Source organism: Crotalus tigris, unplaced genomic scaffold (genome assembly GCF_016545835.1).
Source record: "Crotalus tigris isolate CLP2741 ecotype Arizona unplaced genomic scaffold, ASM1654583v1 scf7180000021118.133368, whole genome shotgun sequence".
In the NCBI taxonomy this organism is placed as follows: domain Eukaryota; kingdom Metazoa; phylum Chordata; class Lepidosauria; order Squamata; family Viperidae; genus Crotalus; species Crotalus tigris.
This window is the reverse complement of record NW_024098357.1, coordinates 45,388-70,398: the sequence shown is the minus strand read 5'-3', so window position 1 is coordinate 70,398 and position 25,011 is coordinate 45,388. Positions and strand designations below refer to the sequence as shown.

Below are 25,011 nucleotides of genomic sequence, written 5' to 3'. Positions count from 1 at the left end.
GGGAGAAACTCCCTCACTTTGTTCCTACCCATCAACCACCCCCCTGCAATGTGGGCCTGTCTGGGGGTGGCTGAAAGAGAGGAATAATAAGCTATTTACACTGGTTTCTCTTTATTTTCTAAATTTCTCCCCATTTCTTTTTTTCTACAGCACTCATGAATTAATTCTGCCGTCCTTCCTGCTTCCTTGTGGGAAAGGAAGGGGCTTTTTTCCATTAGCTGATGAATGTCTGTCTCTCTTTTGCAACCTCTGAAAAATGAAGGGTCAAGATTTTAGATTGGGGGGAGGAGGAGAATGGCAGCCTGGAGCTTTTCCTGCTGAGACCACTCTGGCTTTCTTGTGAGGGAGCGGTGGAGTCCATCTATACTGACCCCTGGGACTCTGGAACTACCTGTGAGTCCAGACACCCAAATCTCTCCCGGCTTTAAATCCACAGCAGCTTCATCTTCATTACTCTTCATCCGAATCCCTTCCTTTCATTTTGCTATAAAAGAATAAACATTGTAGGAAAAATCCTGGAATTCCTCCTTCCTCTTCCTCCTCCTCTTTCCTCCCTCTTCCCCGCAGAAGCGTTGTTGCTTCTCCCCTTCCCCTCCCCAGATTGACACCTCCCCTGCCTCTGGATCAACCATCCCAGCTACTTCAGGTCCGAAGTCAAAACTGGTTTGGGAGGAGGTTTGGCAGATCCAAGGAGGGGAAAGGGCAGGACTCCCTTCCTTCTTGGGGGCCCCCTTGCTCTGCTTCCCCTCAAGCCTACTTTTGAGGACCAAGATGCCAGGAGGCATGGTCCCCTTCAAGCACTTGTAGGGAGCCATTGGGGGACACCTGAGACTCCCCCTGCACTCACCCAGCCATTTGTGCCATTTCTCTCCTTCACAACTGGAGGGTCCTACCCCATTTTAGCACCCAACGCCTCCCTCCCTCCACATGAGGCCTTTTCCAGGACTGCCCACCTATCACCACTGCCACTCCACAGCCCCTGCTTCCTTTGGGTCTGAAGCCCCATCCCTCTGGGCAGAGGAGACCCCTAGAGCAGTGTCACCTGCACAGTTTGAGGGTCCTCCTGCTTCATGTCCTGGGTGGACGACCCCATCCTGACCCGATGGTCCCCAACAGAGAGAGTCCTGTGAGAGTCTCACGTTTGGCCCCCAACTGGAGCTCATATGAGACCCCCCCTCAGAAAAGGCCCTGAGTAGTCCTGTGGGCAATGGCCTTGATCTCTGGGAAGGTCGCCCTGATGTCCATCTCCCTGGTCTGAGGGCTCCTGGGCAGGGGGTGTTGGGAAGGGTGTCTTCCCCAGGGTCTCTTGGGGCCAGAGCAGAAAGTCCAGCTGAAGCCATTCCTGGTGTAGGAGACATTTGCCATCAGGGGGGAGGGAGAGCAGTTCTGCAGGAGAGAGGAAAGATCAAGGGGGCAACTCTGAGTGGAAGACCCCTCCCTTCTCCCCAGCACCCCTAGATGCCCCTAGATAGCTCTCCCACTGAGCCTTGCCCCCTCCAGAAGTCATCCAGACTGCTTCTGCAGGATTCCCGTGGCTTCGATCTCCAAGGGCTGATTTTGTCTCCCTCCCATTCCTCATCTGGGGCACATAAAGACTTTGATCTCTAAGGGCAGATTTTTTTTCCCTCCCACTCCTCATCTGGGGCACATAAAGAATAGGTCGTTGGAGGAACTGTCTCAAACACAGAGAAGACTTGGGCTCCTATCAGTAATACCCCCCCCCCTTGGAAGAGACCTCTTAGCACCTGGAAAAGGGACAACACCAAATGTACCAATTGCAGAAAGAAAATCAGACCAGACTTCCTTAAGATAAACAAAGACCTGTGTTGGTGATTTTTATTGGTCAGAGGAACTGAACTAGCAATTTGTAGAATGGACAGTCAGACTAGCAGTTAGTTGTTTCCCAGGAACAACTATCAAAGATGTGAGTGAGAGGCTTACTAAAAATAATCCATAGATTATTATTCCTTTCTCCTCTTTCATGTGGGGATGAATGATACACAAAATCCCTGGAAACAATATCAAGAGATTATGAGCAGGTAGGCATCAAAGCCAAAGAGATGGGAGCACAGGTGGTGTTTCCTTCTGTACTCCCAATAAAGGTCAACATCCAATGAGGATACGCACAGCCTTTGAAGTCAACTCCTGGCTTAGAGGATGGTTCTGTCGAGAGAACTTTTTATTCTTGGACTATGGTCTACAATACCCACATGAGGGGCTTCTGGCAGGGGATGAGCTACACTTCATAAGAACTGAGAATGTCGTCTTTGGAAGCCAACTGGCTTGTCCTATCTGAAGGGTCTTAAACTGAAACCAAAGGAGGAGAGAGATGGATTTTTTAGAAGCTAATTCCAAGCACAAATCTGTGGGCAATCAACCAAATGGAAAGGAAAAAGGAGAACTCAGACACAAAAAGAGGGGATGTGGAAACCAAACACAGGGTCAGTCAAAAGGGACTCAGATGCTTCTACACCAATGCTCAAAGTACGAGGAGTAAACCAGGGAGAACTTGAAACCCAAAGGCAGGTATGACATTGCAATCACTGAAACTTAGTGGGATGAAACCCACAACTGGAAGGCACAACTTAAGAGATTTAATGTCGAGGAATTGCGCAGCAGCTGTTCAAGTGAAGTGGGAGACAATGACACAAACTTGTAGTTTTACATCCATAAGTATAACATCTGTATTGCACAGCAGCTGTCCAAATGACACAAACCTGTAGTGTTATATAAATCTATTTAGCATTTATATTCACAGCAGAAAAGATAATCAGGAACACAGAAACATCGTGAGATAAACCAATCAGCAGACGGAGCACACAGAAGAAAAGGGCGGGGGAAAGGGGGGAAACACCCCCTTTACACCCACAGCAACCAATCATAGGGTAGATAACCTCATACAGGAGCCAGCACTCTCCAACCAATCAACTGCAACTCTGTGTCCCGGCCCATTGTCCACTTTACTGTTCCATCTACTAAATTTAGTATCTTAATATTTAAAGTGTTGAAAAGAAACAGACTTAATAAAAGGTGGAGCTGCACTATATATAAGAAATAGCTACAGAAATGCTGCAGAACAAAGACAAAAATCTCCTTGAAAGCATTTGGGTTAAAAAAGGGAAAACAGAACGACATCACCATTGGTGTGTACTATAAAGCCCCCCAACCCAACAGAGGAAATAGATGAACTTTTTCTTAATCAGTGAGCTAAGGCATGGAGAAAGCAGAGCAAAATAGCAATGGGGGACTTTGACCACCCTGACATCAACTGGGAGACAGTTTTTTGCGCCTAGTGGGAGATCCAGCAGGCTCCTGATGAGCCTAGCAGACAACTTTGTCCCCCATAAAGTAGAGAAGGGAACTAGGGGGTCAGCCCCACTGGACTCCAATCTCCCTAAGAGTCCCAGGCTGCATTAACGGAGGGACAGAATCAAGATCACCTGAAGTTTTAATAGCACTTTACAAGGCCTTGGTAAGGCCACACTTGGGACACTACATCCAATTTTGGTCACCACGATGTAAAAAAGAAGTTGAGACTCTGGAAAGAGAGCAGAGAAGAGCAACAAAGATGATCAGGGGACTGGAGGCTAAAAGATACAAAGAACGGTTGCTGGAATTGGGTAAGTCTAGTTTAACAAAGAGAAGGACGAGGGGGGACAGAATAGCAGTCTTCCAATATTTGAGGGGCTGCCCCAAAGAAGAGGGAGTCAAGCTATTCTCCAAAGCCCCTGAAGGCAGGACGAGAAGCAACGGATGGAAGATCTGGATTGAAGGAGTAATTTCCTAACAGTGAGAACAATTAATCAGTGGAACTGCTTGCCTCAGGAAGTTGTGATCGCTTCATTACTGGAGGCTTTTAAGAAGAGACTGGACAGCCATTTGTCTGAAGTGGTATAGGGTCTCCTGCACGGGCAGGGGGCTGGACTAGAGGACCTCCAAGGTCCCTTCCATCAGCATTATTCTGTTACATTTTTGCATAGCAGATTCTGGATGCTTCCCATTTGGGCGTCTCCCCTGGGCACTGAAATCAAAGGTGGAGAAAGGCCAGGAGACTCCCAACCACTTTAATTCAAAGCCTTCGGGCCAAATCCTTCCTTAGAGACTGATCCATTTGCTCCCTTTCTTTCCCTCCTTTTGCTGCCTAGGAAAAATGGTCTCCTTCTGTTTCCCATAAGACCCCCCCTAACTCTGTTTTACATTGTTTTTTTTTTTTTAATCCAGTGTTCTTGCCATTCTTTGCGCCGGTTTGAAAGCATGCTTTTTAAAATGGGAATTAACCAATTTGATTATTTCACCCATTTTGAGCAGTGTGCCAGAAGGAGAACGTATTTTGGAAGATGGAATGAAGAGTAAAGAAGAAGCAGCTCCTTCATTTGAGTCTTGTCTCAGATACGCTATTTTCTCTCTTCCACAAGGGCTTTTTGGATGATCTAGAGAGGAAAGACTCCCCGTCAGCAGGTGAAAATCCCTCACTCAGCAGGGCTGATCTCAGCACCTCTGCAAGGCCAGTCCTGGGATAAAGCGGTCTGCAAATCCCAGGATCTCTCTCTCTCTCTCTCTCTCTCTCTCTCTCTCTCTCTCTCTCTCTCTCTCTCTCTCTTTCCGTCCCTCCCTCTTTCCCTCTTTCTTTCCCTCCCTCCCACTCTCTCCCTCTCATCTCTATTATCTCTTTGTGTCTATCTACATCTCTCCCTCTCTATCTTATCTCTCTGTGCATCTATCTATCTATCTATCTATCTATCTATCTATCTATCTTTTTCTGTCTGTCTTCTTTCTCTCATCTCTCTCTCATCTATCTATCATCTCTATCTCTCTATCCCCCTCTCTCTTTCCTTCCCTCCCTCTTTCTCTGCCTGCCACCCTCTCATCTCTCTCATCTCTTTATGTCTATCTACATCTCTCTCTCTATCTTGTCTGTCTGTCTATATATCTATTTATCTCTCTTTCTCTGTCTCATCTCTCTCTCATCTATCCATCTCTCTCTATCTATCTATCTATCTATCATCTATCTATCTATCTCTATCTATCTATCTATCATCTATCTATCTATCTATCTATTTATCTATCTATCTATCATCTATCTCTATCATCTATCTCTTCTTTCTTCTCTATCATCTATCTATCTATTTATTTATTTATTTATTTATTTATGAGACTTATATACCGCTTTAAGTGCAAGCACTCTCTAAGCGGTGTACACCAGTAAGCAATGTATATATATATATATTTACATTGCCCCCAACAATCTGGGTCCTCATTTTACCTACCCCGGAAGGATGGAAGGCTGAGTCAACCTTGAACCAGTGAGATTTGAACCGCTGACCTGCTGAACACAGTCAGCTAAAGTGGCCTGCAGTACTGCACCCTAACTGCTGCACCACCTCTATCATCTCTATCTATCTCTCTACCGCCCCCTCTATATTATCTGGCTATCAAATTTATATAACCACCCATCTCACAACAAGTGACTGGGTTGGATACACAAAGCTAAACACAGGTATATACAGTACATTAAATTATTAACAAAACATGAAAAACAATAAAAAAATTAAAAAGAAGAAATATTAGGCAAAGAGTCGGGTTTTTGAATAGCCATGAAATGAACTGGTGTTAAGTCATCACCATCACCAGTGCTTTAACTGGTGGGGAAAAGACGGGAGATCTCCTTTAACCAGGTAGTCTAATGATGGTTTGTGCCATCAAGTTGGTCTCAACGTTTAACCCCCCCCCCATGGATAGACTTTCTCTGGGGAGACCCTCCCCCCACTCCCCCCCACTGCAGCTGAGCCCCTCCCCCTCCCTGCTTCTCCTCCTTTCCCTCTCTCTCCTTCCACCTTTCCCGGCATCAGAGCCCCTTCAACCTCTCCCCCTCCCCGAGAGCCGAGTCTCCCCGTAACGTGTGAAGGAGGAGAATCGAGAATCGGAGCCTTTGGGTCCTTTGGGGACGTTTCTCCAGCCCTCCCTCGTTTTGTTCCCTGGGCTGTCCGGGGTCTCCTCGGGGGTCGGGAGGGGCCCCTCCACCGCTTCAAGGGGGGAGGGCAGAGGACCGAGGGGGAGACTCAGCCACGGGGGCGAAGCGGGAGAGTCCCGGAGCTGCCCCGGGGAAGAATCCGGGCTTGTTGCCTGCTGGATCAGGGCCAGTTCCTCGGTTCCGCTTCGGGGGAGCCCAGCGCTTCAGGCCGGGGATGGGGGGGGGAAGCGAAACTCCAGCACTTCTCCAGCTGTTGGGGGTTGCAGAAACAAACAAAGTTCCTCTGTGTGTGTTTGTGTGTTTGTGTGTGTGTGGGGTGTGTGTGGAGGGCTGGGGTGGCAGGAGGAACTCAGAGAGAATCAAAATCTTCCTGGGGAAACACGAAAAGAGTCCAGGAGTTCTGCTTTGATCAGGCGAGCGATGGAGCCCCCCCCCCAGACGCTGCCTGGATCTGGAACCCACTTTGGGCGACTGGCTGGATGGACACAACTGTGGTGCAGCCTCCTTCAGCTGCGGGGGGGGAGACCCGGCTCTGGCCTGCCGAGGCTGGTGCTGGGCCAGGGGAGAGTGTGACCCCCTCCAGTCCCCCCCAATTCCTTTGGAAGGATTCAGGCCCCCTCTGGACCCCCAAAGCCCTTTTGAACAGAATCGGGAATTGAGGATCGGCCTGACCCGCCTTTGCGGAACTGACCACAACCCGAATGTCCTAGAAAAAATGGCTTCCATGGATGTAGTGAAACATAAAAAAAAAAAGAATGTGTGGTTTTTGGGATAGTTTGGGGGGGAAGTTTTTAGACTTTAATGGTTAAGGCTGTAATCCTATACTTGAGGGCATAGAATAACTGAAGTCCACAGAATTTCTATCCACTGTCCGGGTTATTTTATAAATTATAAATTTATTCTTTGGTTTACTATGCTGTCCATCCCTCCACCCTTCTTAAAATAGCATTGAGATCTTTCACAAGGGAGAAACCTGCGCGGATCCTCATATACATCCCGTCCATGGATATGGATTTTTCTTCTTCTTCTTCGGGCAAAATATCCCCTCCACTCCCACCCAGAGGAACGGAGCCGACCTCAAGAGGGTCGATTCTGGGGAGGGGGTCCCAGGGCTGATTCCTCCCCCCATAAAATCCCCCCCCCCTTCTCCGCTTCTCCGCTTCTCCCTCTGCGCCGAACTGTCTCCTCCATCGGGTGAAGTCAAGGGAGACTCTGCCCGGAGACCGATGACGCTGCGGAAGGGAGAATTCCGATTGGTTCTGGGCCCTCCCAGTTCCGAAGTTCGAGGGAAACGCCTCCCCCCCCCCAATCCAGACCCCCCCGATTCCGCCTCTGGGGCTGGGAGCCTCCGCGTCTCTCTCTCTCTCATCTTTCTGGGGGTGCTGGTGGGGCGGCGTCCATGGGCTCCCCCTGGTGCTGCTGCTGCTGGCCCGGATCCCCGGAAGCGAAGTGGGGAAGGAGACCCCGGTAAGGAGGGGGCTAGGCGGGGGGAGGAGGAGGTTTGGGGGAGGAGGGGGCTGGGAAGCACCGCCGAGACTCGTGGGGGGAGAGGGGGAAGAAAGCTGCTAGCTCTTCAGAGGGTAAGAGTGACGGGAGCCAGCGACAGCCTCGATCTCTGCGTGGTCTCCTCCCCCTTCCCTCCCCACTTCCCCCCCAGGAGGGCGGAGAGGGACCCCCTCTTTCCCGATTGCAGCCGAGGTGGGGAATCGCAGCCGGGCCCCTCTCTGCCCCCCCCCAAAATGGCCGGGTCGGAGTCGGAGCGGTTGCGTGGAAAGAGGAAGGGGAGGGAAAGCGAAAGCGAAAGAGGGAAACTGAGGCATTTTCAGACCTGAATCCACACAAGGAAAAAGCTGCATTTTGGCCAAAGTATTTTTTCGTCTTCAAAGACTTCAAGTTTTCTTCCCAAATCTCAAATGTGAGGCTTTCAAAGTCAGGCCGGAGTTGAGCTTCGGTCCCTTCCGGGGGAGGCTCTGAATTTGGGGAGGAGGCCAAGAAACCCCCACCCCATAATCCCCCGTTGCTCTATCGGCACCTGGAAGGAGGGGGGAAGCGAGAGAGGAGCATTTGGGGGGGCTCTGGATGGCTCCCCTATGGCTCCCCAAAACAATCCCTATCGTGAGGGGGGCTGGAGCCCCTCCCTTTGAGATGCTCTTGGGGGGGCTGCAGGGGGGCTTTTGGGGAGGGGGAGACGACACAAGTCTGAATCTCGAAACTCATCCCAAGGCAGGGAGTTGGGCTGAAGGTTGGGCAGAGGGTCTCCAACAGAGAGAGTCCTGGGCGAGTCTCACGTGTGGCCCCCAACCTGAGCTCATCTGAGACCCCCCCTCAGAAAAGGCCCTGAGTGGTCCTGTGGCCTGATGTCCATCTCCCTGGTCTGAGGGCTCCTGGGCAGGGGGTGTTGGGAAGGGTCTCTTCCCCCGGGCCTCTTGGGGCCAGAGCAGAAAGTCCAGCCGAAGCCATTCCTGGTGTAGGAGACATTTGCCATCAGGGGGGAGGGAGGGAGAGCAGCTTTGCGGGAGAGAGGAAAGATCAAGGGGGCAACTCTGAGTGGAAGACCCCTCCTTTCTCCCCAGCACCCCTAGATGCCCCTAGATAGCTCTCCCACTGAGCCTTGCCCCCTCCGGAGGCCATCCAGGCTGGTTCTGCAGGATTCCCCTGGCATCGATCTCCAAGGGCTGATTTTGTCTCCCTCCCATTCCTCATCTGGGGCACATAAAGACTAGGTCGGTGGAGGAACAGTCTCAAACCTTAGAACACAATGCCTCTCTTCACACTATTATGAGATCGTTATGCAGTCAACATCACTTAGATGCAAACTAAATACGGCTACCCCATATTTTCCTGGAACGTAATTATGGGCTGCCACCTGGGGGAACTCGGGGAAGTATGTATTTATGTACAGGAGCAACAGGCTTAGTTCCTTGCATCGTCAGGAAGAGCCAGCAGGTGTAGGAATTTCTCACTCTCCCGTTGGACTCTTTCACTCAGCTGAACAAGAAGGGCTGGAGAAGAGAGGAGAACATTGCAGGGTTTACTAGCCCCAAACCTCCTTTCTTCTCCTGCCAGTGATAGAACTGGAGTTAGAAAGGGCTCTTTGCCTTGAGGGGGGAGCCCCTTTCTGAGGACTCCCCCCTGCCCACCTTGCCCTCATAGGCAGTGAGTATTAGTGGGTCAGTGAGGCTACAAAGGGCAAAACTAGCCAATCTGAAAAGAAAGTCAATTATTAGTAATGTAGTTCTTTGCTCAAGAACCGCAGGGAGCAGGCAGAGGCTAGCTGTATTTCTGAAAGTGCACTGAAGTCTAGAAATAATGTTGAGCTCCTGGAGCTTTGCACAGTTTGGCGAACCATGGCTCTTACAATACTGCAAAGGAAGAGTGTGGACATCGTGTCTGTGTTGCCAGGGTGACATCCTGTTGATAGCGAGCATCCAGTTATTTGATAGGTACACATATAATCAGAAAAATCATCAAGGGATTCAAAAAGAGGAATTTTCTTAAAGGGATGTGGTCTAGTCATGTTGTTTGAAAGTTGAAATGTGATGTCACAATATGGGTATCTGCCTACTAAAACAGAGTTTTTAGCGGTGTTCTTATATTCCCAACAAAACGCTGCCTTTTCCTGGATTCTGCTTCCTATTGTGTATACCGTATAATTCACCATAGCATTGGAAAGGGTCCCTCTAGACCAAGGAAATTGTTTCCAACCAGTTGTATTAAAAGGCACCGCATGCATAAAAAGTCCCCCCTCCTCCAGGGTTGGAATATGCATGCACATCCAACACTCAGTCTTGTTCAAAAGACGAGAAATATTCTGCACATCTTTCATAAAAGAGTTGTGGGCCCAGGGTCCATGGTCGTCTGATGTCTGGTTAGGATGGTGGAGATTGAACCAAATAAGGGCGAACACAGCGAGCTGGAGTCCAAATGATTTTGCCATGATCATCTACCGCAGCGTAGCCTCTCCCCCAGGTGATAAGCTCTGCAGGACCTTTCCACGTGGGGTCTGGAAGCCGTCGATAGTAAACTGGAGGTCTTGAAGTAGGGGGAGGGACTGTTGAAAAATGACGAGAGGCAGCTGTTGATGATGAGTCGCCCGTCAGATTTAAAAAGTTCAGTGTATAAAGGCACAAGTTAAGGATGTTTTGCACTGCTGGGAGGCCAGGGGCGATTTTCCCCTTTTCATTTAAATATCGATTGAGAGCTGTTTTTAATGTTTGATTTGCTCGCTCAACCAAGGCTTGACCTTGGCTATTATACGGAATGCCAAATTTATGAACAATGGACCATTTTGTACAGAATTCTGCAAAAGCAGAGCTAATATAAGCAGGTCCATTGTCTGATTTTAGTTCTTTGGGGCGTCCCAACGATGCAAATGACCGAATACAGTGATTGATAACATGTTTAGTGGCCTCACCCCTCTGGGGGGAAGCCATAATGAAGCCAGAATATGTATCAATAGAAACATGAAGATGTTTCCATGGGGCAAAGGGAGGATATTGAGTAACATCCATTTGCCAAATTTGACAGCTCTCCAAGCCACGAGGATTTACTCCAAGTGGTATTGAGTGTGCTTGCTTGCTACAGGTTGGACATTGCTGAACGATGGCAGCAGCTTCAGCAGCTGAAAGATTAAATTGTTTGATTAATGCTTTCTTATTCTGATGGAAATAGGAATGACTTTCCCAGGGGGTTAAAAAAGTGAGTGGCATATTAAGAGGTGTTTGTGAGGCGGCAGCATCGGCAACATCATTGCCTTCTTGGAGTGGGCCTGGAAAAGGCTGATGGCTACGAATATGGGCAACAAAAAATGGGTGTTTCCGATCATTTACGAGATGTTGCAAGTCCAAAAATAATGTTAACAGATCCATAGAGACATTTGGTGCTAAATAAGAATCAAAAATGGTTTTGACAATTTGGGTAACATATAAACTGTCCAGGATCAGATTAAAGGGTTGATCTTTAAAATGAAAAAATGCCATTGTGGCCGCCACTAGCTCAGAGTGCTGAGCTGACGTCTGTGGGGGGGTGATTTTTGTACGCCACTTACCCTCCTCTTTCCAAGCACAGGCTCCATGAGTCTTGCTGCCGTCAGCAAACACCGTTATTGCTTCTTTTAAAGGGAAAGAAGCACAAGGAGATTGCCATTTAAATGGGACTGTTTTTAATAAAAAAATGCGAGGATCTGATGGTGGATGACAAGATACTGGCCAATCAGCAAGTGCTTGCTGCAAAGATTCATAATTGGCCAACAAACTTTCCCAAGCCGTTAGCGAACAAGGGATATATAAAAAGGACGGTTCAACACCCCCTAAAGCCTGTGCCCTAAAGCGAGATTTTGTTATAAGCTGAGCGTACGTTTCTGTGAAATGGTGTTCTTCGGGGTGTGAAATAAGTGGATCCATTCTACAATCATCATTTTTATATTAGACACGATCTGAGCCAAAGCTGCCGTAGGAAGGTCAACGGTGTTAAAAATTAGCATAGAAAAAGGCATATCGGGCTGAACACGATCGACCCATACTTTTGACAATGCATGCTGAATGATGTCACAAGTTTTAAGTTGTTGTTGAGTTAACACGATCTTATCTCCTGGATTTTTTCCCTGCGTAAGAGCAGAGAACAATGGAGCCAATTGAGAGGTGGTTAGTCCCATATAGGGACGGGCCCAATTAATTGATCCTAAATATTGTTGAAGTTGGACTAAGGTTGGGCATGGTGGAAGACACAACTTAGACAGCTGAGGCTCAGCGTGTGAGGCCAAAAGCTTGTGGCCCAAGTACAGAAAGGGGTGTTTAAGCTGAATTTTTTCAGGTGAAATAAAAAACCCATTTGTTTGAAAAATGGAGGTTAGAACAGGCAAGGTTGCTGAGACTGTACCTGAGGGCCCTGGAGCTGCCACTAAAATATCATCCATATAATGATAAATTTTAAAATGAGGAAACTTGTCCCGATATGGTCTTAAAACCTGATTGACAACATATTGACACATTGTAGGACTGTTTAGCATCCCTTGAGGCAAGACAGTCCATTGATATCTGGCCGTGGGCTTGGAGTTATTTATTTCAGGCACAGTAAAGGCAAATAAGTGTTTGTCCTCTGGGTGTAGTGGAATAGAGAAAAATGCATCTTTTAGATCTATAACCATCAGGTCATAGTCTTTTGGTATCAAATTAGGATTAGGTAAACCATATTGGAGCGCCCCCATGGGGCGAATGATCTTATTGATAACTCTAAGGTCGTTTAAAATTCTCCATTTTCCAGATTTTTTCTTTATGACAAACACTGGAGTGTTATAAGGACTCAATGAGGGTTCAATGCGTTTTAACTCTAATTGTTGATCTACCAATTGCACCAGAGCGGCTAATTTTTCTTTGGTTAAAGGCCACTGATCCACCCAAACTAGGGTGTCAGTCAAGAGGTTTAACTTTATTAACTGAAACATCTTAGTCCAAAATTAATTTTGCATTGAACTGACTCATCAAATCCCGACCCCACAGATTAGTATGAAGCGGAAGAATGACAGGTTTAATGTGGGCAGTGACTGATGTTTCTTCCGAGGTCACAGAAACCAGTGTTTGCTCACACGTGCGTGTTGGACTCCTCCCACTCCCCGAACCGACGGTGCGCTGTCGGTCTGCCACTCAGAGGGCCACTCCTCCTCTCTTATGACTGATACGTCAGCTCCGGTATCTAGAATACCAAAAAAGGAGCGTCCATTGACTTGAAAGGCCATAGAGGGGCAGAACTTTTGAATTTCTTGCTCAATGGCCAAAACTTGTGGTTGTTGGGGAACAGGGACGGCAGTTGCCACTACTGTTCCCTCAAGCACAGTCATGGGAGTGTTAGGGGTAAATGCCAAAGCGACTGATGTAAAGTCAGCTGGGTCTTTCAAAAATGGCATAGCCGTTACTCCCTGCATAATAAAGTCACGGTGAGGAAACACTAACAGAGGCGTGTCACAATCAGGGGGGAAAGGGACAGACGGCCGGATTGGCAAAAAATATGACAGCCCGGATAAACCTGTGGTTATTGTCTCAGAGGCCACCAGGACAAAATGATAAGGTTCAGCCTTTGAGGCGGGGCTAGCTGAATGCCCCAGCTCTAGTTTCCCGGTTTCTGGGAATCAGCAGGCATAGGGTTGGAGCGACACTGGTTTGCCCAGTGAAACCCCTTTTTACAGCGCAGGCAAACAGTTTTTGGTCTGGCTCCCACTCCCCTGCTTTTATTAGCGCCTCCCCCTGGGGCCCGGCACTGATTTTTAAAATGACCAGGCTTCCCGCAATTAAAACAGTTACCAGCGTTACCCACAGGTTGCCCATTATTACTTCCTGCTTTTTGTAAGGCCATAGCCAAAGTTTCCATGTTAAATGCATTGGTCCCCACAATTCTACAGGCTTGAATATAGTCTGCCAATCCTGCATCAGGTTTGCTCATTAAGGGCTGCAGGACCCGTCTACTGTCCTCATTGGCATTTTCAAAGGCAAGTTTTTTCAACAATTCCTCCTGGGCTATTTCATTTGTGATTTCCCTAGATATGGCCTTTTGTAACTGATCCAAAAATTCCCCATAGGGCTGATTAGGCCCTTGAAAAATCTTTACAAAAGAGCCTTTTGTTCCCCTCTGCAAATCATCAACCCGAGTTAGGGCAGCTTTTGCTGCCAGGGCTGCATGAGAATAGAACAAAGGGTTCATGGCTTGTTGAGCCCCCAGGTAAGTAAAATTTCCATTCCCTGTTAACTGGTCTACTGTTGGTGGATTACGGCCCTGCCAAGCTAAAACGATCTTTTGACATTCCTTTTTCCATTCGGATTCCCAAACCACATATTGTGAGGATGTTAAAATCATATGGAATAGCTCTTTCCAATCTTCAGGCAACAAATAAAAAGTAGAAGCCATGTGACCTATCAGACCCAAGGTATAATGGCTAGAAATCCCATAACTTGAAGCAGCTTGTTTAATTTCTCTAATATTTTTATAGGAATTGTTTCATATCTGCGATTGCCTGTGATTGGATCAATAAAAACAGGCGCGCAAAATTGATATTCTTCAGGTTGCAGTTCCCCTTTTTCATAAGCTTCGGCCAGTGCCCTGGAGATGGCGCTGGCAGGGGAAGGCAGCACGTTAGTGTTCCTTTGTTCTTTTCCTCCCTCCTTTATTGGCGCGAACGGTTGAAAAAGCACATCGGCTTGATAAACTGCCAAAGAGGATTTTTCTTTTGCACTCTGTCCCTTTTTTAACTCATCGGGCTTTTCAGAGTCATAAGCAGGCGGGGGGTCTACAGGCTTTTCAGAGTTATAGGAAGGAGGGGGGTCTACCCTCCCCTTCTCTGTTTTCATGGCATCTTCATGGATTTGGAGACATTCAATTACAATTCGCCATGTAGACAAAATTTTTGGAGGGGCTCGAGGGGATTCATGAAAATACTTTCCTAATTTAACCCATACCGATACTTTTAGGGATCCTCCTTCGGGATATACAAGGCAATTTTGATATACATATTTTAAGAGAAGGATCAAATCCCCTTTAGTGGGAAGCGACAAATCTTTCCCATTGTTTTTCAAAACAATTATTGATGACTTGGTCAATTCCCTAAGTTCTGAGAGGTGCACAACCTAAGGCTTAGAGAATCCTGTCCCCATACTCACGGTAATGTTTTGGGAGGGTGCTTCGTCTAGTCCTGACGACCGGCCCTGAGTTGCAGTAGGCTCTTCCGCCCAGTGAGTAAGAGGGCAGACGTGCTCAGAAACATGAATCACGTCGGGGTCACCAGTTGTGGGTTTTCACGCGCCCAGCGGTCTCCCATGGGTGTAGAAGAACAGACACGAACACGTGGTTTCCTCGGGATGGGAGCCCCGAACAAAGCCGAAGCATCCCTTTTATTGTGTTATCAGAAGGCGGGTTTATATGCACCTGGTGACCACCTTACACCAACCACATTTGTTATAACACAGCATATTAGCATATTACACGTGCTACAGCTTTGATTTGCACACGCTCCTATACAGCTGTTACACCCGGCACCAACAAAACACCAAAACACATTCCTTTGCACCGCACGGCACTTCGTTGTTTACTCCAATCTTTTTTTACTTCCGACTTCCTCATACCTTGGCCTACTGCAGCTGATGACTCAGCCTAGCAGGCCAGATAATCCAATAACTCCAACAGTTGAAGAGCAGGCAACACCTCCCTCCCTCCCTCTCCCCTCCCTCCCCTCCCCCTCCCTCCCTCTCTATTTCCCTCCCTCCCCCTCCCTCCCCCTCCCTCCCTCCCTCCCTCTCTCTTTCCCTCCCTCCCTCCGTCTCTCTCCCCCTTCCTCTCTCTCTCTCTCTTCCCCCTCCCTCCCTCTCTTCCTCCGTACCCTCCCACTCCCCCCTCTCCCTCTCTTTCTCTCTCTCCCCCTCCCTCCCTCCCTCCCTCTCCCTCCCTCCCCCCCTCCCTCTCTCCACAAATGTTTTAGAGTTTGATGGGTAGCAATTTTATTTAGATAAAGAAAGATAAAGCGATAGCAGGCGGCATATCTTTTGGCCATATCTTGAAGATATGCATGGTCGTAGATGGAGATGGCATTATTTTCCACTTTCCCTATACAAATGAGAAAAAAATAATAAGTTGATCAAAGTGAGTTTAAAGTAAATTCTTTGCTTTGCAAAGCTTTGTGAATGCAAACAATATCAGGCAGAGCATCTCATTATGTACTGTATCTGTAGTATCTCTATTAGAGGAGAGTTTTCTTACTGTCTACAGCACTTCTGTAGCAGCCCACAGTCCTGCTTCCCAATGTCAAAAGTTTCAAAAGGACATCGGCGGAAATGGCAGCGTCCTCCTAGCCGACGACACCGTCGTTGGGCATTCCCTATGAAAAGAAAAAGAGAAGACAGGTAAACGATGAGTAAAGATTCCTTAATATTTAAATATACTTTCCCTTCCAAGACACTACCTTCTTCTACAGAACTGCAGGATTCCTTTATCCATTTATATTTTTATTCATTTATAACGTAAAAATATCAAAATAAAAAGCAAATAGTAAGGAACAACCACAGGGAAAGAGGAAAAGGGGAAATGTGGAAAGGGGGGGAAGAAACAAAAGGCGTTGACTTCTGATTCCCTGTTGCAATAAAATAAGGCATGAAAATCGAATCTCAACTTTTTGCATTTCTAGCCAAATTCACTCAGTCAGCTTTCAGGCCCAAGGTGGGACTAGAACTCACTATCCAGAATTGTCGTGTTTTGCTCTAATCACTAGACCAAACTGTTTCTCCATTGTGCCTCCTTAGTCAAACAAACATATTTGGCTGAGAATTTGGTAAACCAATACTAAAGTGAAGCGTACCAAAAAAAATAAAGTACAATAACAAAACCCCCAACAAAGTTATTTCAAGAATTGTGAATCAAAAGAAAAATCAATGGCATATTTATCCTTATCAAGATCCAGGCTGTGCTGATATTAAGTCATCAGACAAAGTCATTCTTATTCTAAGTTGTATTTAAATGGTATTCAAAATGGTATTTAAGTTGAGAAAAAATAATCTTAAGAATTTTTTTTCTGCTTCTTTCCAAGATCTTAGTGAAAAGCTTAAATCTGATTTTATACTATTTCTGCCCAAGCAACTACATTAGCTGGAAGACATCAGTGCCAAAGTAATCACTACAATAAATAAATAAACCCAAAGGGAAGAATGAGACTGTGTGAAATTATAGAATTATAGCACAAATTGTAGCAAATTATAGCACAAAGTCCAGAAGCAGTATCCAAGTACAAACAAAAGTACTTATATTCTTTTCTTTTATCAAAACTGTCAGTTTAGCCATCTCTGCTAACTCCATCAGCTTTTGTAACCGTTCATCCAAGATGGGAATGTTAACATCCTTCCAAGAATTGCAGGATTCCTAGGACCACAGCAACTTTTCTCTGACCACACAGATCCATCTCTGCTGATCTCCTGCAGCAGCTCAAATAAATCAGCCATTAACCCAGGTTTGAAGTCTGACTCAAAGATGAAATAGCTGGTAAGCCTACATCTATTAATGTAGGAGGGAAGAAATAATTCTATTTCATATGAAGGATAGATCTTGCTGTGATATATTTCTCTCCGGTATTGCCATGGATCCTTGCTGAGTTACAGTGGCCAGTTGCATTGTGTGTTTTGGACGAAGACCTTGAGTGAGCTGAGAATTTGGTAAACCAATGTTAAAGTGAAGCAAATCAACAAAAATAAGCTATAATAACAAAAACCCCAATAAAGTTCTTTCAAGAATTGTGAATCAAAAGAAAAATCAATGGCATATTTTTCAAATCTTTGGAGGCTCATGTTGTCAATAGTCTATACTGTTGAAAGCTATTTCTGAAAAGTAAAACAAAAAGATGTTGAAGATTATCCTGCTTTCAGTGGTGATCGTATTTGTTTAAAAAGGAGTGAGTTACCAATCCTTTGTAAATTATCAGTAATTTTGTTTCTTACCTGGTTCAGACAGGAATGCAAGGAAAAGAAATGCGAATAGCAGATAAAGGATCTTCATGCTGAGACTGGTTCTGGACAAAATCTTGCTCCTGGGACAGACTTGGCTCTCTATTTATGGAGTTGTAATGATTGCATCATATCACCTCAGTGAACTGTTGCAAAATAGTTCTTACCTAAGGCAATGGTGCATCTTCCTTGTATTGAAACACTCCTGTTTGTTAGCTGTTACAAAAGCCCTGAGAAGAGCAGCAGACTTAGTTGAACATCTAACCTGCTATGGCTATAAAAGATGGGAGGCTCAGGACTTGCAGTGTCCGAATGGGTCAAAGAAAATTCCTTACTGAATTGCTGCCCAAACTCTACAGTCCACGATGATAATGCTCGGCCATGTTCACTAATGGCTGGACTTTGGGAAGAGCCCTTAGAAGTAAGTGGTGGAAATCTGGGGTTGGCACTGCTATCATGGGCGACACATTTTTATGGGTGGGTTTTGGGAAAACAGCTGCTCTGCTTCCTGGTGGGTCTTTGTGGCACTCAGATGAAGCACAGACTGATTTGGCTTTCGTTGAAGTATTCCTCCCTCATCCAGGTGATTTCTATTTCTCTCAAGACAGAGAATATATGCAGAGTTGGAAATATCTCTGCAGTCTTAGTTGAGGGTAATAATAATAATAATAATAATAATGATGATGATGATAAAGTTGGAAGGGATCTTGGAGGTCATCTAGTCCAACCCCCTGCTCAGGCAGGAAACCCTATACTATTTCAGACAAATGGCTGTCCAGTCTCTTCTTAAAAACCTCCAGTGTTGGAGCATTCACAGCTTCTGGAGGCAGGTTGTTCCACTGATTAATTGTTCTCACTGTCAGGAAGTTTCTCCTTAGTTCTAGGTTGCTTCTCTCCTTGATTAGTTTCCCCCCGTTGCTTCTTGTCCTGCTTTCTTCAGGCGCTTTGGAGAAGAGCTTGACTCCCTCTTCTTTGGGGCAGCCCCTGAGATATTGGAACATATGAGCCGAGGTGGCGCAGCAGTTAGGTGACCAAAGTATTTGAGCTTCAGCTTCAGTATCTGGTCTTCCAAAGATCTGTCAGGTTTGTTTCCTTTAGGACTGACCGACTCAATCTCCTTGCAGTCCAAGGGACTCTCCAGAGTTTTCTCCAACACCACAATTCAAAAGCATCCATTTTTGGGCACTCAGCCTTCCTCATGGTCCAACTCTCACAGCCATACATTACTACTGGAAAATCATAGCTTTAATATACAGACCTTTGTTAGCAAGGTGATGTCTGTTTTTTCATAGGCTGCCTGCGGTGATCTTGGGGCCCAAGAAAATAAAACATGTCACTACTTCCATTTCTCCCACTTCTATTTGCTAGGAGGTGATGGGACCAGATACCTTGATCTTGATTTGTTAATGTTGAGTTTCAAGTCAACTTTTGCACTTTCCTCTTTAACCCTCATCAAGAGGCTGTTTATTTCCTCTTTGCTTTCCGCCAACAGAGTGAGGTCAATTCAATTCAATTTCAATTCAGTGTGAGATCATCTGCATGCCTGAAGTTGTATACAAGTTAAATAAACACCACAGATAGTCCTTGACTTATGACTATTTGTTCAACAACCACAGGAAACCACAATGGCACTGAACAAAGGGACTTAAACCCACACAAAGACCTGAACCCGCAGAAACACTGGGGGTTGCAGCACTCCCAAAGCCAGCGGATTGCAATCTGGGTTCTTGGCAACCTGTTCACACAAGCAACAAGAGGCCAGGCCCTCCGGGATCAGGTGATTGCCACTTCTCATCCTGCCTGCCAGCTTCCTCAAGAAGGCAACAGGGGAGCCAGGAGGGAAGGTCTCAAGCAACCGGCGCAGAATTCCCTCCGGTTCCTGGGGTTTAACTGTCAAAGGTCCATCGGGACCCCTTGGGGGAATAAACCTTTTTCAGCTAAGCCCTTTGAGAGTAAAAGAACCGCCTGCTAGATTGGTTTGGCACTAAGCCAGGGGTGTCACGCTCGCAATGTCACGTGACGTGTGCCATTGCTGGCAATGGGATGGACACGCTTTCGCCATGACGCATCCGGCCTCTGGGCCAGCGGTTTGACACCACTGGCCTAAGCGGAGTCTCTAAGAGACTGGCTGAAGAAAAGCCTTTCCCCTTTTCAGAAATATAGCCTCCGACGGCTTTCCAGGCAGAAGGTTCGCAAGGGCACTGCTAGAGCATGCAGGGCAGGGAAGGGAACCTGCTCTCTGGGCTTGAGAATGGCAACTGGGATCCCAAAGCTCTCTCTGGCAAGCAGCATTTCGCTCTCCGAGAGGATGCAGGACAAACCCCCCACAGACGGGCTTCTTCGCTGAGCCTCACTGACAGCAAAGGAGTTCCCTAATGGAGAGACTGGCAAGCAGCCTTTTCTTCTCAAAGAGGCTAGGTCAAAATGGTTCCTTGTGGAGGGACCCAGTCCCTCTTTCTCCAGTCCAGTGAGCTGGTTCAGATGGGGGGAGGGGGGAGAGGAGCTCTTGTGCTCCATTTGTAAAAAGGAACCACACCGGGGAGAGTTGTGGTCTCCGCCCCTGCCTTGCCTCATTTTCCCATCCGAAGGACGGAGAGGGAGCCCCCTCCCCTCTTCCCTTGTTGTGGCCGAGGTGGGGCGGGGGTCGCGGGAAGGCAGCCCAGGTGGGATAAGAGGCAGCTGGCTCCTCTCTCGTTCCCCCCCCCCGTGGCTGGGTGGGAGGGGGACCTTGCGCACCCCGAATTAGCGCCTGACCCCCAAAGTTTCTTGCACTGAACGAGGAAGGAGACGGAAAGTGAAAGTGAAAGAGGGAAACTGAGGCATTTTCAGAGCTGAATCCAAAGAAGCCACCAAAAGTGTTTTTGCAACCTCAGTTTTTCTTCTGAATCTCCATTTTTTTTAAGGGGAGGGTAGAGTTAAAGTGGTACCTGGAAAAATACTGATGGTCCGACAAAGAATATGGGTAAAAAGCAGATGGCCCACCAAAGAATGTGTATGAAAGGGAGGTTTGTTTTGCTTACAAGACAACTCTTAAATTTAGGATGGCCAGACATCCTGTTCCCAGCTCTGCACATGATATATTACTAACTGCTTGTCACATGGTGTATCTAAATTGCTTAACACTTGATATATTGCTGATTGCTAAAAACATTCCAATGTAAACGAGGAGCTATCGATTATAGATCTGTCTAGTAGTTTTCATGTATTCTAGGACCTATAGAATGTAACCATGTGAGGAATGTGACCTGCTCAGGAAATAACTCTGCTTGAAGGGTTATAAAAATGGTCATCAATGACCAGGCTTTTGTTCAGATTTCTTCAGCCAGGATGGCTCTCTGAACCTGCGCGCAATAAACTTCCCTTTCCTGAAAGAGCTGATTCAAGTTTTTCAATTCTACAACATTTTCTGGTGCATTGGCCGGGAAAAGCTTGAGTGAGGCGATATTTCGCTGAGGACGGCTGGACCCTTCGGACCTGCTGGTAAGCCATCTCTGAACAATTCTCCAGGCGCCATGGGGGTGTGTTTTCTCCAGGAAACAGCTGTGGCTTCTCAGCAGAGCCGACAGTACTGAAGGCCAGTCCAAGAACCCTTTGGGAAAGGAAAGGAAGTCTGAACCAACTCCTGGCCAGGATGGGTGTAACTACAAGGCAGGTGAGTATGTGTTTAAAGTAATGGTACCTATCTCATTTGAAGATAGAAGAGGGGGCCTGATCACTCCCCTGGACTCGGGATGGCGATCCTAATGAAGTCCGTGTTAGGTTGTGTGGGTGGTTAAGCCAGTGCATTCCCTACTAGTGACCGCCGGCGCTGTAGGTCATTGGCAGTGTGTTAGGATGGGGGGGGCGTAGTATGCATGTGGGGTGGCCCCCAGAGGGGACTTTTAAGAAAACTATCCTAACCAATTTCAGTATATAGATCAGTGGGGGGATGCAGTAGCAGGACGAGCTGATGAGTTATTGCAATGTCAGGCTGAAATGGTTCGTTTGTGTGTGGCTAGACCCAAAGGGAAAAAAAAGCTTCAGGTACAAACTAAAAGAGTGAAAGATGTGAAGATTTCAGAAACTAAGGTGTCAGATGCTAAGAAGGAGATAAGGATGGAGGTAGAGGAGTTGATTCTCAGACCTCCTCCCTACGTTCCACCTTTCTCCCCCTCCCCCCCAGTGCCGGCTGCGGCAGCAGCCGCTCTGCCGGAGGAAGGGCTGATTGCCCCTGCTGTGTCCGAAGAAAGGCAGCCAGCTGTGAGATGAAAACAGAAAGGGGGAGGCTGTCAGCCCCCAAGGAGGAAGGGGATTGGGAAGGTCTCTCTGTAAATGTGAGGGGAGAAGTAAGTAAAGAGGATGTGGCAGGATGTACAGCAATTGTTGAATATTTTGTTGACTCCCGAGGAAAGGGAGAAGTGGAAGGCTGCTGTTAGGCAGTGTTTGAAGGATAGGTTGCCTGCTGTATGGGATATACAGCCAGAGATGGAAACCAGGGCACCAGAAAAGGACCCTGAATGGAACGCACAGGATCCAGCACAGATGAGATTGCTGAAGGAATATCAGAATTTAGTGGTGGAGGCTCTTTGCAAGGCTGGAAAGCCTTCAGTGAATGTGTTAAAGCCGTCTTTTGTGATGCAGGAGGCAGATGAAAGTCCGGAAAGTTTCTTGCAGAGGTTGATTGAGGCTTATGAGCTTTATACACAGGTTGATCCAAGGAGTGCAGACAATGTGCGAATGTTGAATGAGAGGTTCATAGCACAGAGTTATGAAGATATAAGAAAGAAGTTGCAGAGGTTGGAGGGAGCATTAGGAAAGAACACTACAGAATTGTTGGAGGTGGCTAGGAAAGTGTTTGTTAATAGGGATAAGGTGGAAAAACAGGAAAGAGATGCTAGAATGCATAAGAAAATTGAGTTGTTGGCGGTGGCATTGCAAGGAGGGATCATGCTGGGACCCAACCAGTGTGCTAATTGCAAGGAGGAAGGTCATTGGCAAAGAGAATGTCCAAGAAGGCAGATGCGAGGTAGAGGTTGGAGAGGAAGAGAAGGCAGAGGATGTGGAGGTGTTGGCAGTGGGCCCCCCATGCACTCCCCCTTCATGGGTAGAGGGCAGAGAGGGGCTCCAAGGAATGTGAGAGATGGTCCAGGGAATGTAAGAGATGGTCTGAAGAATGGGAGAGATTGGAATAGAGACAGGGAGATTGAAGGAATTGGATTGGCAGGAACTAACTGGTCGGATTGACGGGGACCTGGCTTGGAGGAAGCCCCCCCTGAGCCATTGGTTACTTTAAATATAGGGGGCAAACAGACAATGTTTTTGGTGGATACTGGAGCAGGAAGATCAGTTGTGGATTTGAAAGCAGAGTCTTTGTGTGTGAAGTAAATATGACTGTTACTAACCTCAAGAGAAAAGAAGATACCAAAAAAAAAATAAAAAATAACCTCACTCTGTTTGACTGGCCAACAAACCAAGTGAAGAAAGATGTGTTTGTTTATTTATTTATTTTTTCTCTCCCTCTTAAGAACAGCCCAAAGTTACCTGCTCAGGCAGGAAATCCTATACCATTTTCTTGCCTATTCTGCTCTCTCCCTTTTGCAAATGTTAGTGTGTTAATGCCTTTTCAAACTCTATCTGCAGACACAACCCCCTTTCCCCCCCTGCTTTTTTCTGGCTGTGTTGCTTTGAGAGGGAGAGAGATAGAGAGAGAGGAGAAAGGGGGGGGGGTTGATCTTTTTAACTTTTTCTCTGCATAGAATTCAGGTTTGAGAAAGGTTGGGTGGCTGTGAAAATTTAATGCCCACTTTTGCAATGATTTTTTTCTATTCAAAAGAGGAGTCAGTAATTGTTGGACAACTTTTTTTGGAAATTTTTGAGTTTAAATTGTTTAATATCAACCAAAAGAGTTTGCTTAGATTTGTAAATGTTCTCCCTATTTAATGGAAATTTAATGGAAATCTGTTTCCATCTGAATGGAATTTGATTAAATTGGAATTTGACTAACTTTATATTAAAAGCAATACTAGAGTTTAAAAAAAAAACTTTCAGTAACTCAGAATATCTTATTAAACTTGTTTATTTTTTTGTGTGAAGTTAAAACGAAGTTGAGAAAAATTTGGGGAGTATAAATAGCTATGCTGTTTTGAGTAAAGATTTGTATGCAAAACTGTTAGAAAAAGAGCTTGTGTTAATAAATGTAAACAGGGTTTGGTGAGCTCTCCTTTGTTGGTTCTTTGCTAGGTAATTTATTTATAAACAAGGACAAAGGTTGGAGGAGGTTTTGACCCAGAAGTGTGTGCGTGGGGGGGGGGGAAGGCAGCCAGTGGCATTTTTATCTAAAATTGACATTTGGGGACATCTTGGTGGTTAGCATTTCTTATCAAGTGTGGACAATTTTAATCAGGAAGCCTAAAGGAGGTATACACTTGTTCATAGCAAAGTGGTTTTCAGTTGTGGATTTGAAAGATGCTTTTTTCACGATTCCTATTCACAAGGCTAGCCAGCCGTTGTTTGCTTTTGAATGGGAGGGAGAACAAAAGAATGCCTTTAGGGAAGTGAAACGAGCCCTCACATCAGCTCCAGCTTTTGCCTTGCCTAACTTAGAAAAGCCTTTCAATTTGTATGTTGATACCAGCAAGAATGTTGCCTTGGGGGTGTTAACTCAACAATTAGGACAGTGGCAACGCCCGATGGCTTACTTATCTAAGCAATTAGATGGGGTTGCCCAAGGCTGGCCACATTGCCTGAAGGTTCTTGCTGCTATAGCAGTCCTTTTACAGGACTGTAATAAATTGACCTTCTCATGTCCCATAAGTGTCCACACCCCTCATGCAGTTCATTCTATCTTGGATAATAAAGGGCATTTGTGGATCAGCAGTCAAAGGCTTTTTAAGTATTAGGCGATGATGATTGAAAATCCTCAAGTGAAATTAGTGGTGTCTAACTGGCTAAACCCTGCCACCCTATTGCCCACAGAAGTGGATTCAGAACACAACTGCTTGCTGCCCTGAATTGGTATACAGACGGCTTGAGTTACATGAAGGATGGGAGGAGGGTTTCTGGATATGCGATTGTGAATGATGAGGAAGTGGTGGAAAGTAGTCCGCTAGGAGCAAGCTGCATTACTCAAGTAGCAGAATTATGGGCATTAATTAGGGCATTGGAAAGAGCTGAAGGGGAAACTTTAAATGTCTGGACAGATAGTAAATATGCTTTTTTGACTCTGCATGCTCATGGGGCTGTGTACAAGGAAAGGGGATTCAGGGATTCTGCGGGCAAACATGTGTTGCATGGACATTTGATCAAGCGACTTCTCGATGCTGTGCAGAAACCAGCAAAAGTTTCTGTGAGGCATTGCAAAGGACATCAGCAAGGGGTGGATCGGGTGGCTCAGGGGAATAGAAGAGCTGACTTGGAAGCTAAGAAGGTGGCAATGAAAACAGGGCCCATTCCTGATCTGTCAATATGTGTGGCAATAGACATAGGGGACTTGCCTCCTATCAGTAAACCAACATACTCTCAGCAGGAGTGTGTGAAAGCAGTGAATGATCTCAAAGCTACTATTAGGGATGGGTGGTATCTTTTGCCTGATGG

At 46.5% G+C, this 25,011-nt stretch overlaps 1 protein-coding gene and 1 long non-coding RNA gene across 2 annotated transcripts in view; one reads left to right on the top strand and one right to left on the bottom strand.

The window, feature by feature from the left end:
• The window catches only part of LOC120320031 (H-2 class II histocompatibility antigen, E-S beta chain-like), a 41,297-nt gene that overhangs the window by 8,410 nt on the left and 7,876 nt on the right, over window positions 1-25,011 (top strand). The gene's annotated exons all lie outside the window — the stretch shown is intronic.
• On the bottom strand, window positions 15,443-18,079 carry LOC120320034. Its single transcript, XR_005559866.1, has 3 exons — window positions 17,434-18,079; window positions 15,710-15,827; window positions 15,443-15,556 (listed from the first exon to the last, which is right to left on the bottom strand). It is a non-coding gene; the product is annotated as an uncharacterized LOC120320034 (long non-coding RNA).